This window comes from Parasteatoda tepidariorum, chromosome 7 (assembly GCF_043381705.1).
Source record: "Parasteatoda tepidariorum isolate YZ-2023 chromosome 7, CAS_Ptep_4.0, whole genome shotgun sequence".
NCBI classification, from domain to species: Eukaryota; Metazoa; Arthropoda; class Arachnida; order Araneae; family Theridiidae; genus Parasteatoda; species Parasteatoda tepidariorum.
This window is the reverse complement of record NC_092210.1, coordinates 24895444-24912481: the sequence shown is the minus strand read 5'-3', so window position 1 is coordinate 24912481 and position 17038 is coordinate 24895444. Positions and strand designations below refer to the sequence as shown.

Here is a 17038-nt window from a genome sequence, read left to right as displayed (position 1 = left end):
ACTAGCTTCAAAACTTCCAATAAATTTTTCAATATCTAATTTTTTTTATCTCAACTGGTGTAAGCATTTCTAGAATAAACGCAGAGGGTATTATTTACAAAAACTTCGTTTAAAGTAATTTGTTTGTCCCAAGAAAATCTGTCATTTTCTAGGCTACTTTTATTTCGTGGTTTATAACCAAAATAGATAGAGCCATCAATCAATATCTTATGTTAATAGATTGATTAGATACCCTCCTATCTGAGCATGTCTAGTTGCATGAATAAAGAACCAATTTTCTGGTTTAACCCTTTATATCTCAACATCTCTGATTTTGATAAAAATTACTCATACATCATTCTAAGCATGTAAAAAATAATAAAAAAAATTTACAACATAAAATAAAATAAATATTGGAAAAAATTTGATTGTTGCATTTCTGCAATATTAAGCAAAATGACAAAAAAGTGCTTTTTGCATTCCTGCAACATTGTGAAAAATGGCACTAAGATTGAAAGATTCAAAAATTTTAATTCATATGAAAATTTTTAAAACAGTTGTTACTTTTGTTGCAACAAAGTCCTACACCACTTTTCTCACAAATAGTTTGTGTAAATCTTTGGATTTTGGGTATTTGCATCTGATTCTTTTGTTAGCCCAATTAGGCCAGTGCCCAATTTCATCTTGACGCACTGGTTTTGGCAGACAATCGCCGAAATCGTCCTTCAAAATTTGTTGGGGGAAAGACATAGGCTTTTTGTGTATGTTGCAGATATGCAACACGGTGATATAAAGGGTTAAAATCTATTTCAAAAATTTTTTCAAGGTGAGTAGGTTTTTGTGTTGTCATTTTTCTGGCTTCTTGAAATTATTAATATCATAAACTACATAGATTTTTCTGAGTTATTTTTAGAAATCCTGTTTTTTTCTGCAGAATATAAACGTCTTAGGCCAAAATATTAAAGTAAAGTTATATGCTATAAAGTGACGAATTTTTCATTATCCTGGCTTATGAATGACAGGACATTGAAGTGTTACCAGAAATTTTTTTGCCTGCTAATACTGTAAGGAGGGAAAGGAAATATTAACCTAATACCAATTTTATGTATGATTGGATGTAATCAAAGTTATTTATTTATTTAATGATTGATTATTATACACAATTTTATTCTGTACATATCAGCTACAAAAATTTTTTTTGATTATTTCTACAGCGGATAAAAATAATTAATTTAAGTAATTTATGGTCCATCTAACATAAAGCTTAAGTTGAGTTACTTACTATTAACTTAAAATAACTGTTTTTTTAACTTCTAAGCTAATATGTCATTTTCCTGGCATTCAAGATTTGGCGAATTTCTATTTTATTTTTCTCTCGAGCAAATGTCAATAAACTACACTGCTATCTGTAAGATATTAATAAGTGTAACTAAAGAAGTGTAAAAAAAATGTTAGATTACTTTGAAGACTTTAAATTTGAAGAAATTTTTTGGTCCAATTGTCATGTTTAAAAAGAATCACCCACATATTCGTTTTGAGGAATTGTGATCGTAATTTTTTTGATCAGCATTAAATTCGGAAATGCGTCAGTTATGAAAACTAAAAACTTGATAGATGAATTAAATTGCAATATTTCTTTTTTTTTTCAAATGTCTAATTTAAGCAGCTGCAAATTAGAGCTGAGAAGGGAAAGTCGAGTTTCCAATTAATCTGTTCTGTAGCAGATAAAAATAAAACTCCCAAGTAGTACCTAATATTAGAAAATATCAGAAAACCGATAAAATCTAATGTTATCTTGCACAACTTCTAATATTAGAAAGATACAAGGGGTCGCTGTTTGCTCTGCATTATATAATATTAGATTCTTTGCAAAGTAATATTATCTAGCGTTCTTCGTAGTATTATTTTGCATTAGTTTTAATGCTATATAATATTAGATTTTGAATTTTCAAGACTAAAATTTTCTAAGTTTTCAGATGAATCCTTATTAATTTTCAAGTCTTAAATTTTAAAATGCATTCTTAATTTTTTTTTTAGAAATTAGCCTATTTTATCAAAATCTGAATTGAGTTAGTTTTGTAAAACTTGTGAAACATGCTTTATAAAAGTCGTAACTTAAGCCATTTGTAATTTCCTATTTATCATTCATTATTTATATTCTGAAATAATATAATGAAAAACCACACTACATAAATAAAGTTAAATTTACATCCAATTTGAGTTGAAATTTACCTTTATAACTTCTAAAAATATTAAAATAAAATATTTTGATTTTTTAAATTACCTTTTGTAACAATCGAGACAATAAAGAAAATTTAAAAATATTCAAATTACTTACTTGCATAAATTTTTCACTGAAATTAAATAGAAAAATACTTACGTAACTTAATCCTTTTAGAAGCTGAAATTTTACTTAACAAAACACTTGAAGCAAAACTCAAAGGCACGCGTAGAAATATTTTCTGGGAGTGCAACCAGGAAAGCCTTTGTGAATTTTAATTAAAAATTTTGCCACTTATTTTTTGCAATGAAAAAATAACTTCTGCTGTGTCAATGTGAAATTGGTACATCAGAAATTTTTACGATTTGATAATTAGTTTAAGGTACTATGTATTAACCAACAATTTTAGCCAAAAAATTCAGGTAACATTCAAATTTCGAAACCAAAAAAGTAGTAAATTTTGTATTAATGAAAATTAAATTTGCACTTATATTTAATTGCGCACAAGAAAAGACGAAAAAACGTAACATCTTTTTTTTACTATAAGCTGCCTTCACTATTAATGATAAAAGTTTTACTACTATCAGTTACTTTTTGAGAATATTGCAATCACAAAATTTTTGTTCAAAAGCAATCACTTCGATTGTTTGTATTTTTCTGATAAGAGATTAGGCATTAATAACATAATAAAACAAAAATAACATTACATATAAATGTCTGAAATGGGATTTTTTTAAAAAGAAAGAAGATGCAATCGCCCAACATGTTTTCACAAAGTACATACAAACCTCACAGATGAAAGTTTAAGCATTATTCTTTTCTACATTGATTGGTAATTTTTATTAAAATGTAAATGTTATTCAGCTTAAGATGAAATTTTTAGGATTAATTTATATATTATTTTAAACTCGATAAAAATAAAATAGCAAGCTATTTGTCTCAAATTTCAAATGAATAATTACGTGAAAATTTTCTCCATTTAAATGTTATTCAGCTTGAAGTCAAAGAAATTTTTAAGATTCAAATTATTTTACAATTATATTATTTTAAACATGATAAAAATAAAAAAGCAAACTTTTCGTCTCAAATTTTAAATGAATAATCATGTGAAAATATCTGAAATTAAAATAATGAAAACAATGTTGATAATAAAAATACTTAAAATTTTGAGAGACATAAATCAGCGTTAAAAGAAAATGTTTCCGGTATCATGCTGACTGATTAAAATAACAAAATTTTAAATATATTCAACTGTTTTCATGACACTTAAGCACTTATAAAGATTTGCTAACTTTACATTTTATAAAATTTTATCAGTACACATATCATACTTGACAAATCAAATTTTTTAAAATGTTGAAGATTTATTACAAAGGCGTAGCCACAAATTAAAAATTTTGTACTTTAATAATTAGTAACCACAGCATTCTAATTATGTGAAAAGACTATATTGCATATTTTGCCACGATGGCTCAGTGGTTAGGGCGTTCTCCTTCTAATGAGGGGAACCGAGTTCGAATTCCAGCACCGATCACAGTGGTGACGAGAAATATCCTCAGTGGTAGACGGATGAAGGATTAAAGTCTCTTTGCCGTCAGGCTAACCGTAGGAGGTTCTCGTGGTCTTCCTCTTCATATAACGCAAATGCAGATCAGTTCCATGAGAAAGTACTCCACAAAGGCAAATTTCTCCCAATACTTGATCCAGGAATTCCCTTGTCTTCTGGATTGGGTTCCAAATTACAAGGCTACAGAGTTGAACATTAATAGACGTAAACCCAAAAATTTAATCGGCTGTTCAATGAGGGTTATAAAATAAAATATTACATATGTTAAATGATTTAGTGCTTACATTTGTTCAAAGAGCATTTTAAAGTACTCAGTTGCAAAGGATTAAAAATAAATAAATAATAAAATAAAATGAATTTAAGAATAAATTATTTTAAGTATATTTAAACAATCTAAACTTAGAGTTTCATGAAAAAATTGAAATAAAATAAAATTTTTTTTAAATTTTGGAAAGTTATTGGGGGGGGGGGGCACGTGCCCAGCTAACTCTTTCCAACATTATACATAGTTTTTGGTCCCTTCAATCTCTTAGCTTCTGACTGTCTTAATTGTGTGTAACTTGATCCTTGATAGAGGGAGAGGGAAGGGAAGTAAGAAAGAGTCTGTCTTAGAAAACAAGAATAAAATATTTCATTCGAACTTTTTCAAAAGTATAATTCTTAAAATTCAAACAATATTCATAGATAACTAATAATAAAAACAAATTGCTTTAAAATCTGATATAAATGAATTTACATGATTTCTCTCAACAGAACTGAAAACGTTGGTTTAGTCAGGCACTTCAAGGTAAACCAGTTGCCCATGATTATGATGCATTGTGACGAGAAAGAACTTGAAAAAAAAAAGGATGATGCTACAACAATCAATAAATTCATAATATGCAAAAAATTATACAATGTTTGATCATTAAATGAAAATTATGACACTTATATCGCACTCCTTCCTACTTTTAACAATTTACACAGAATTTTAAATTGTCACATAGAAGCTATGAGGAGTAAAAGTCTCACTCTCTTTTTTTAACAAAAGACGAAAAAAGAATTGTAACCAAAGAAAGGGATGCCAACTTTCAAAACATTTTGCAGAAAATTTATATCCTTTTAGGTATTAAATGTAAATATATATGTATATCTTGACAAAAAACTGACAACATTTAATAAACTTTAAAATGCACTTGAAAGACTGTGGGAATCGCGAGTCAGTTGTTGAAAAGATCGAATTTTGGGACTTTTCTGAAAGTCCAACTTACACATTATTAAAATTTTCACAATTCTAGGAACATAGTAATTTAATAAAAGTCGTAAAATTTTAATTAATCTTGTATTAATTTTTCCATTTTTTTTCTTTCAATTTGCAATATTGGCGAGAGGTAGTACACAGCAGAACTCTTTATAGACAGGGACAGTGATGACGTCAAACGCTGCGTCCTTCCAAACATTTTTTCGAACGAACCATTTCAATGGCATTTCCTATGTGAATTTAAGACGGCAAGATTTTTAGTTTATTATTGAAATAAATACATTTATATAGCGCTTCTAAGGGACTTATTCCTAATTTAAGTAGTTTTCTTTATACGGGGTATCAGTAGATTTTACGAGTTAAGTGCATTAAATGCTATAAAAAAAGTTTCAAAATGGTTATGTGTTTCGCTCCAGATTGTAAGCATTATAGTGAAAAGAATGGATGCAAACTTAAACATAAACTTTTATTTAACATTCATATTTATTAATCTATGTATTCACATAGGTGTTTAAATTTTACTTATTTAATAATATTAATTTCACATGCATTTCAAATAAATATAATTCAAATTTTTAAGAAATTTTTTAATTTACAAACTTAACTCTTTTTTAATTAATGTATGTATACATATTTAGTTATACAGCTTTTATATTTGGCAAATGTTACTGTTATCACTGTTCGACACTAATTAATTTGATTTCTAGGCTGGTTCGTTTGATAACAAATGAATAAAATAGCGATTGGACTGCATTAAAGATTTTATTATCATTGGTGCTACGAGCACGCTCATGATATAAGATCAACAAACAAATTTCGACTGATAGGGTTTCAAGAAACGGTGGCGAGGATGCTAAGACAAGGATGCCAAGTTGGCGCTATATTTCTGAGATATTGAACATCCACCCGCCGTTGAATATTCAATAAACATACAAATTAGCACAAAAATGGTACATAAACATATTCCAATATAAAACTTAGAACTTTGAATAAATGCTGGAGGTACACATAATGAGAAAAAAATTAACATATATATTTTTTAATTGTCCAATGGCAAAATGCACAATTTACTAATGCTACGTTTAATAATTCCTTTGCTTGTTTTAATCTCCGCTACTCTGACCCTAGCATCCGTTCCAGGAAATAGCTTTAAAATGCGTCCCAAGCTCCACTGATTTACAGGAAGATTATCCTCCTTTATCAAAACCATCGCATTTAAATTTATGTTCGTTTTCTCTACCTTCCATTTTGATCTTTGTTGCAAATTGTTCAAATAATCGCGAGACCGTTTAGTCCAAATGTATTGAACAATTTTTGTCAACCTTTGCCATCGAGAAAGTCGGGTTTCCGATTTATCCAACAAACTTGGTTCAGCTATGGTAGTTATGGACCTTTCAACCAAAAAATGCCCAGGTGTTAGAACATCCCGGTCATCAATATCATCTGACAAAGGTGTTAATGGCCGAGAATTTAGGATTCCTTCGACTTGTGTTGTTATTGTAAGTAATTCCTCAAATGCTAATTTTAGATTTCCTGCAGCTCGTTTTAAGTAAAACTTAAAGGATTTGACCCCTTCCTTCCAGAGACCCCCGAAATTAGGAGCTCTGGGAGGAATAAAATTCCAAACTATCCCTTCAGATGCCAAATAGGATGCTAGTTTTTCGTCTGGAAACCTAGTTAAATTCTGCAATCGCTGCAATTATCTACTAGCCCCAACAAAGTTTTTTTGCATTATCATGTGATATTGTGGCACATTTGCCACGCCTAGCCACAAAACACTTTAAGGTAGCAAGAAAAGCATCAGTTGTTAAATCGGAAACCACTTCTAAGTGAATCGCCTTCGAGGCTAAACACACAAATATTGCAACATAAATCCGTTGGAAATTCCATTTCCTCTGGGGTTTATATTTAATTTAAAAAGGGCCGCAATAATCAACACCAGAGTGCAAAAAAGGATAATTAGGGTCTACTCTTTCTCGAGGCAAGGTTTGATTTGATAGAAGGGGCTTATGTTTAAAACAAACTATGCATTTATGAACAATTTTCGAAGCTATCGATCGACCACGAAGTGGCCTTTCTCTCGTTCAATATAATAACGCTTGAGGTCCTAAATGGAGATTTTTGCTATGAGTCATTTACAATTTAGTGAAAGGATGGTCTGCAGGAAGTATAACTGGTTTCAGCACGTTATTTCGTTTTTGGAGCGAGCTATAGCTGCGATCGGTTATAGGGGTGTTTCACCGAACATACCACTTTACCCCCACCCCTACAGAACGAAAGGAACTCCTGAGGTAGGTATACTGACATCGAAAACAAGTACAGGGGTTAACATAAGATTGATTTTTGGCATAACAATATGAAGTCAAAAATCTCGCTTGTGATATGTTTGTAAACTACATCTTCCCTCTTACACACGAATTAGCTGCGCATGCTCGACAAATCGAAATACTAGATCAGTTGTGACTAGTATTGACAGCACTGGTCTAATAAATAGTTTTACTCTATATCCACGCCCCCGAGAGAGCTGTGGTGCTTCTTTGTTGTAATTTGTTCCTTTTTTTATAATGATTAATATTAATTCATAACATTCTGTCTCTTTGCAGAAAAGTAAGAAAATTCGCAAATTTTATAACACATTTTTTTTTCTCGAATTTTTGAAAGATTTATAATTGTAAACTTTAAAATTAAAAAAAAACTAATATGTTCTTAAAAATTAATTCTTTATGTGATTCTGAAATTCAAATACTTGAAATAAAAAAAAACACAATTTATGTACTTACAAAAAATAAATAAATTAAGTTAAATAAATAAAATAAAGAACATTTTAGTGAACAATCTGAGCTGTCCAAAACATTAAATTTCATATAAAGCACAAGAAATTGGAAAATGATAATAATTGCTGATATATAGTCTCATTATTATCTGTTAGCGTTCAATTAGTTTGTAAAAAGCGTTTTCCAGGTTTTCATTTATGCGTAATGGAAATTCTAATTATTTTCATACAAAAGGTCTTTCAAAATGTGATTTTACTCCTCTATTTCAATTAAAAGTTATTTTGATATCTGCGTTGTGTACAAAAAAGTAAAAAAAGTACAAAAATAAGAAGAGCATTTCACAACATTTACTAAGATCATAGGCTATATATCCAGGATGATAAAAAAATACTGATTATTAAAAAATAATTTCATTGCTATAATAAACATTGAGAAGAAGTCCTATTATATATAGGTTAATATATAGGTAATAATATATATGTTACTACAGTAGCTTTTATATTACTCTGATACTTAAATTGCAAGTTACTTTGATTTTTGGGTCGTGTTAAAAGTTAAAAATATAAGAAAAGTGTCTCACAACATTCACTAAGATGACAATTTGTCTGTCAAGGATGATTAAAAAAATTTAATGGTTAAAAAAATAATTTCATTGCGATAAAGAACTATTAGAACGATGCTAGAATCTTATTACTGTTCAGCAATCTAAAAGACTTTTATGTGGTTTTCCCTTGCATGTAACGCAAAATTTGATTATTTTTATTTAGTCTTAATTGAAATAAGTTATTCTTATAACTTTAATGATTATGATTGTACTTCAAGTAACTTATGAGTAATTTTGATTTCTGGGTTGAATTAAAAATAATGACGTTTCCTTATATTCACAAAGATGATAAACCATCTATCAAGGATGAGATGGAAAAAAAAACTTGATTATTTAAAAATAACTTCTTCCAGATAATTAATACTTGGCTGGAATGCCTATTACCGATAAAAACAATCTGAAAAACATTTTTGTAGTTTTCTTTAGAATGTAACGCAAAATTTGATAATTTAATTTTATTTAAAATAGGTTATTTTTATAGCTTTCATAAGTATATAATTGTATTTCGATTCTTAAATTGTAGATTATTTTGTTTTACTGGTTCAGTTAAAAAGAAGAGCTTTTCGTTCATATTCAGTAAGTTGATACATTATCTGTTTCATAATTTTATAACCGTCGTCGAACAGCCGACCTAATTTTGTGTTTACTCAACTCCGTAAATTCAATTTTAAATCCAATCCAGAAGACAAGGATAGTCCTGGTTCAGGTATTGAGAGAAAATTTGCCTTTGTGGAGGACTTCTTGATGGAACTAACCAGCATTTGCGTTACATGGAGAGGAAAACCACGAAAACCTCCCACGGTTTGCCTGACCTCAAGGAGACTCGTGATCTTCTGAGTCACAACGGCTAGGCCTAAATAATAATAAAAAATGGTAACTTATAAAAAATTATTTCATTGAGATAAGGATGAACATTTAGTCGAAATCCTATTACCGCCAAGCAATCTGAAAAACATTTTCGTGAATTTTCTTTGCGTGTAACGCAAAATTTGATTATTTTAATTTAAACTTCATCTTGTTTAAAATAAATTATTTTTATAACTTTTATAAACATTGTTTTACGCCTATATTTAAATTGTGCATTACTTTGATTTTTGGGCATTTTTTTTTTATTCTTATGAAATGAATTACACAAAACGAGTTTTTATTTCAATAACGTAAAGCCACCAATAAAGATGTATTATTAAACAAAAGCTATATTAGCTATATTAATTGAAAAACTTAGTGGAAAAACGAGGTAAGTTATATTCTTAAAAAATTGATTGATGATTAAAATGAATCCTTTAAGCAACCACTATTCATATTGATGCAACACACTTTTTGTTATTTTTCCACATTCATTTTTTTCTCCTAAAGATGTCACTTACCTGGTTCTTCCATTAAGCTCTTTAATTGTGTCGATATATGTTTTCCAGTTTTGAGCATGATTTCATAGTGTTTCTTAGTAGTGATTTATTGATTCTTTACCTACTTTTTATTTACCTAGTAGCAATAATTGGTCATGACTATTCGTTTTGAGCTCTTTTGGGAAATCTATTATATCCTGAGAATTTCATTTTATTGATTGTTCAGATTTGTTACAGTCAGAAACTGGCAGAAATTAATTATTTTTATTAAATATCAGCTTTCTTTAATAATAAGGAATAATATTTATTTCTAACTAGACAAATTGTTCTTTCTATTAAACTTAGAGCAAGATTTTCAGGTGTGGAAGACTTCAAATTGCAACTATGAATAATTAAATCAGTTTTCCATAATTCCTCCTTCACTTCCTTAACCATTTTAACATAGTTAAATCAATTTCCTTTTTGAGTTATCTGAAGTGAAAGTATTAGAGTCTCATAAGAATTTTTCGTAATTATTTTATATTTCTAACAATAATCAACTGCGACATTGAATACGCTTAAAAGCAATGTTATTCAAATAATATTGCTTTTAATTGATATTGCTTAAAATTGTTATCATTTCAAACAAGTCTATTTCTGATGCTATTTTTAATAGCTAAGCCAAGATGTTTACGCACATTAAATAATGTTGCTATTTAGAATCTTATAAAAATAAATCGAATAAAATATACAGAATACTTTATTTCATAAAGTGTGCTAATTCGGGTTAGGAAGCTCATTACCGGCACAAAATGAAACAGGAGAATAATTATAGTTCTTCAGAAACAAAGATGGCTGCAAAGAAGTTATAAAGTGAATGGTTTTAACTTAAAATAAAAAAATAAACTTTCGTGTCAAGAAACAAAAATCAATCAAATCGGGTGGAGAGGACCCTTGATCAGCGTAATATCTTGTTTTTAGGATATAACCTTTCAATATCATTTTAGAAATAAAATCTTGTTTTTTAAATAATAAACAAACAAAAGCAAGTATAATAAAATAAATTAATTAAAAAAAATAAATTAATAAAAAAGGTAAAAGGCTGCTCATGATACAAACTTTAAAAGAAAGTTTTCAAATTTAGTTTCTTTTCTTTTGTTTTAACCATTGAAATTATCAGCAAATGCATTAATAAAGCAAACGTCTCAGGAACGTTAGCTTGTAATCTTTTCTTCCTCAGAATATGAGAGATCTCGAGAATCATATATACATTCTCCTGGTACTTCGACAGCAGACGACTAGAAGCAAATATACCGGTTGTGTTTTACGAAAGAGCCATTCCTTCCTATAAACTTTCCCCTTTGGCGATCATCATTTGGCATATACTGAGGCGAAAAAAGAGTGCCAATCTAGTAGGTAATAAAACCTAGACTTGGTTGAGAATATAGTGATTGATCATCCCCTCGCCCATACAAAAGGGGAAGCAGAGACATTCGGTAAAACACCCCTGACACGGGTTCATTAACTACTAGAAAGTTTAAAACAAAACAATACTTTATTTTATCAATTGTAATAGTAGCCACGAGTGACTCCAACAAGAGTTCAAAAGAAAACTGAGCAGTTCACAACAATTACCACAGCTGGCGCTTCGCTTAAGACCGAACAAATATTACTAATAATTTATTAGGAGATCTTTATAACACGCTAAAATTACGACACAGTAAACAATACAAGCCGCCTCTCGCTTTCGAACGGATTTTGCTAACGGGCTGCGATCTTCATTTTTCCTCCCATCTATCGGATGTCTTTCACCTAACAATTTGCTGGTGAAAGCGATTCGAACGTTTGAATAGGATGCGTTTAACGCTGGGATTAAATTAGATTTCCGATTTCAAAGATAATTTTTACCCAGATATTTTATGATTTCTTATAATCATTTACCTAGATATTTTATAAATATATTTCAGACATAATTTTTTCTTTCACAAATTTATTATTTCAAATAATAAATGGATTAAATAATTAGTTTCGGTTTCTAGCAGAACTTATAATAAAATCCATAATTATCTTGCACGACTTTAAATAAAACGAGAAAATTTTTTCCGTTCCAAATTTTTGTGTATTCTCAGCCATTATATGTTTAGTATAATTATTGCCGTGTTTTTATTTACTTTTATTTTAACTACCTCGTAATATTTTCGAAATATTTGCAAAAAAAAAAAAAAGAAAGAAAAAAAAAATTCAATTTTTTTCCTTAAAAAATTGGTGAGTTATAACTGAGATTAGTGCATAATAAATAAAAAAGATTACTATATCTAAATCGTATATAATGTAAATAAGAATTACTATAAATTGTATACTTATTTTTAATCCGCTGTGCAATTTTCTATCAAATATTTGAAAGAACTGAAGCTTTTAGAATATGATCGCTTTTGTAATTTTTATAAACTAGTTGATTAGTTCAGATACATAATTAAGAAACATAATTTCATTTATATTCGCTTGACTTTTGAGTTGGGGAGAATATAAGTGGGTAATAAAAAGCATGGAATATGAAGATCGGAAATTTATTCGATATAATCGCTTTTGGAATTATTATTGAGTTGCAGATAAACTTAAATGCATAATTAAGAAATTTTTTTTATTATTATCTTTTCTGTTCATATTTTAAAATGCGAAAATTTCCTCTTTTTTTTCTAAGGCAAAAATATATTTTTACTCTTATATCTATAATACCAAAATATATTCGACAATTTATTTTTTGAAAAATAATGTATTATTTTTTGGAATAAAATTTGTTAAGATTAAGATTTAAAAAAATTCTAAAATCACCTTTTTTAAATATTTTTTGTTAGAAATAGCATTAAAAAAGTAATCGAATAAGAAAAACGTTTTAGAGTTATTTCTTACTCTTCTGTTTGACATTTGGCCTTTATAAAATACTTACTCCTTTAACAAAATGGTAAATAACAAATTTTAGGGCAGAAAAAAAATTATTTCTTTACGCATAATTGGGTATAATATAGCCTACGTCACAGGTTGTGTTGTTCCTACTAAATTTAACCCATGAACGGCATTTTCTGCGAGCCTAACTTCAAGCCACAAATAAACAAACGAAGTGTTCAATCGTTTAAATAGCTGCTCGCCAGATTTTATTGCATTATAAAGAAAAGTTATTGAAACTAAATACAACTAAATAAACAACAACAACTAAAACAAATAACAACAACTACTAATAACAATAACTAAATAAACAACAACTAAATTCCATTCGTTTAGCATTGCGTCATATGTTGTTCCTACTAAATCGAAGTAGTTGTGTTTTTTTCATATTATACCCAATTTCTTGAGCATTATTTTCTTATCGGTTTTGAGAATCTCTATTAAGTATCTCCTAAGTTATTCTAAAGATATTCACTTATATTCATTTGTAATTATTAAACTAGCGTTATTATGTTTTTATTCAAATAATACTTTACATTATGCGATTAATTCTACTTCAAAAAGTTTTTTACGAATTTATGCGACGTGTAAAAGAAGAGAATTTCTTTTGAATTACTTTAGCATGATTCATTTACATACAGAATGGTAAATCATAAGAAAAAAATATCCTGCGTCAATCAGAAAAACAATTGAGAGAATTTTGTTACTAAAAATGTGTGCAATGAAAACTAGTTGATATTTGCATCGAGTTAAACTACTAACACGAATTTGTAATGCAATAAAATGTCGAACAATTCTTATGTCTAGTTCTAACTAAAAGTTCTAACTCCCAAAAGTTCTAACAAATTTCTCACTTCCTTCTTGGAACCCTTGTCTTCTGAGTTGGATTCCATATCAGAGCGTAATAAAGAGACTGGAATATAAAGAAAGAAAATAATTTTAATAAAATTGTTTTTGAATTAATTGATTTAAAGTTGCAAATAAATTTAGTTACATAATTAAGAAACCTTTTTTTATTATTTATTTCCTTAATTTTCCTGTTCTCAATATTCCAAGAAAAAATTATTTATATTTCTTGTCTTATAATTATAACATCGAAATATACTCGAAAATTTGTTATTTAAAAATTATGCAATATTTGAAGAAAAAAAAATATTAAAATGAACATTAAAAAATTTATAAAATCACGTTGTTTTAAATATTTTGTTTAAAAATTGTACTAAAAAAATGCTAGACTAAAGAAAACTTTTTAGTTATTTCTTAAGCTGCTGTTTGACATTTGAACTTTTGAAAATACTTATTGTTAGTATTACAAATTTTAGGGTGAGAAAAAATCGAACATAATTGTTTTCTCTGCTTTAAGAATTTTTTTTTAAATATTAGTTAAGTATTAATAATTTGCTAAGTATTATTAATTTTTAAATATTAACTAATATATTCTGTCTTACCTGTATTCATTGGTCATTATTATACTAGTCTTTTTTTTAATATTATTATAATATATTTTAAGTTATCCTGATTGATGCAATTAATTCTAATTCAAAAAGTCTTGTGCAAATTTATGTGGCACTTAAAACAAATATTTTTCCGAATGACTTTTTCATAATTTATTTACATATACAATGGTAAATGATAAGGCGAAAAAGTAAAATCCAGCATCAAATATAAAAACAATTGAGGGTATTTTGAAATTGAAAATGTGTTTAATTGAAAGCATTAAAATTATTTCTAACAAATTAAACTTTAAAAACGAATTTGTGATATTAAAAAAAATCGCAATTTGCCGTTATGGTTAGAACGACAACAGTGAAATTGTGTAACTAATAGCTCTAGCACGAAATTCTTAAATAAAGTACGACTACTTGGCATCCTTGTCTTCTGAGTTGGGTTTAATGTAAGATGGTAATAAAAGGCAAAAAGTTAATTGCAAAGAATTTTTTTCCAAATCTAGTTCAATCAACGATCGAAAATACCATTTTCTAAAAAGAGATAAATTATTAAATATGAAAAATAAATATTGCAATGTTTGTGTTGCGAATTATAATTTATTATAAAAAATATTATAAAATAGAAGAAAATAATGTTTTTCTTTTTTTGAAAAAACTGAAAAGTTTGCAATTGCGAAGAAAAAGAACGTTAAATCTGTCGAGTCGCAAAGTCCTCCATGTTCTCATAACAAATAAAAACCTCTAGAGGTACTGATCCAGGAGTTTCTTTGTGTTCTGGATAGGTTCAAAATTTCAAGGCTACGGAGTTGAACATTAGTAGTTGTAAACCCAATATTGGGTCGGCTGTTCAACGACAGGTAAAATAAAATAAATCAGGATACGGAAATCTTCCCATTTTTCGAATCATTTTTATAAAGAAATGCTTGTTAAGCGGATAGTTTTTACGAATTTGAATTTTGAAGGGACCGTTTAATAGAATTAATACGAATTTTTCCCAAAATAGGAAAATAAACCCAGAGTCACACATCGCCTAAACTATTGCAAACTTTCTTTCAGAAAAACACTCTATTATAATGTTTTTAACTTAATGTTTCATTGTAATTTTAGTGTCTTTAAAATTGTTTATAAGCAAAAATTTAAAATAGCCAAATTTTATGAGAAACAAAATAAAATAATTTAAATTAAATTGAAAGCAAAAGAAAATTACTCCATTAATATACAATCACATTTGTATATTTACCTTCTGTAAGCACTCGATTACTTTTTTCATATATTCTTCTTGAGCCGGATATGGTTGACAAGGAAACAATACTTGGATTCCATTGATGGTACATTGCGCCATCGTATTTCTTTGTTTTTAAAAATATTTATAAGTATAACTAGTTGAAAAATTTTAAAAATATAAAAAATTTGGTCGCGTTCCAATATTCGCACCGGTGACACTGGTTACACGAAAGCGAATTAGTCACGTGATTTCAGTTTGCACCGTAATTTAGGAACGATCGGTGCGGTTAAGTCCAGGGCCCCTAACCTCGCATAAGTCTTAATTTTCTCTGTTTCCATATAAATCTTAAATAACTTCTTAACTATTAGGTATATCGACTTGGGTGTGATTTCTTTTGATTCAGCGTAAAAAAGTTTCATAGGAAGCATATCTATTGCATGAGCAACGAGTATGTTTTGCCCTTTTTCCTTCTACCCATCAGTAAATTTTAGATATTGACTAAATTCACTACCAGGAAAGGTGTTATTTTTATACATTCATGTCGAGTTCACTCATTTCACAAAAAGTATTGCAGCGTGTAAATTGATGTTTCTTTCTTACAAATTTCTGATAGTTCTTCAGTTTTAAACTCAAAAACCATTTTAAAAAAATTTCGCAAATAAAAAGTCTAATAGTTTTACTTAAAGAACGAATCCTGAAAATGATCCAAACATTGAAAATTTTTATATCCAACCCTGTCTAACTTGAAAAAATTATTTACTCACAACCATTTGTGATGATGTGGAGATTTCCAGTTTGTGAACCAAAAACAAATATTAGCCATTCGTTTTTCCACAGTTCATCTGGAATTTTTTTGTATAATTTTCCAATGAGTAATTATTGTTTATTTTGTTAATATGTAAGATTTTTTTAAAATTTTTTTGCACTAGTAGTGAAAATGATTCATCTTCCTTCCGAAGAAAATTTGTTAATAAATACACAAAATAGCTTTGCACCCAACAGTAAATTTAATCGATTTCCTGCTACAACGTGAAATACTGTCATATATAATTTCATTTTTTATAAGATTAATGGCATAGGTTTTTTTAAGCAAAATCCAATGAAGGAATTGAATTTCTGCCTTTTTGAGAGTGCAGTGTAAAGCATACTTTTAAATTTATCTAATCAACAGAAAATCTATTATTTCCAATGAACCAGAGAACCATTTTTTTGAACCAGAGAAGCATTTTTTTTGAAAAATTAAATGGTATAACATTTATGTTATACCATTATGTTTTTATGTATACTTCTTGCATATTCTAATATTTGAAGTAATATGATTCAGAAAATATGGAATAAAAATTAGGTACTTACGTTTTAGCCATCGCAGCTACAGATTTAGCGATTTTCGAGTGCCGCCAATCTACACCTAAAATTTTTGCGGCAAGTCATAAAATAAAACACTTTATTTAAATTCAAAATAATTTCAAAATTAAAAACGCTTAATATCAAATTAGTATCTACTAAAATTCAAAGTAGTCAATCGGATTTCGGTGGAAAATGGGCCAATGGAGAGTTTAACATAGATTTAAAACTAATCTCTATTTTCTTTCACCTGATGGTATCGCCTTATGAACTCTAATAAATAAGATTCCAAATGAAATAATATTTCCAGAACTTACGTTTACCAAAATAAAATTTCATCCCATGCAGCAGCGATAAGTATTAATTAC

The 17038-nt window shown here is 28.2% G+C and overlaps 1 protein-coding gene across 1 annotated transcript in view; it reads left to right on the top strand.

The window, feature by feature from the left end:
- The window catches only part of LOC107450540 (acid-sensing ion channel 2-like), a 65780-nt gene that overhangs the window by 24208 nt on the left and 24534 nt on the right, over positions 1 to 17038 (top strand). The window lies entirely within an intron of this gene.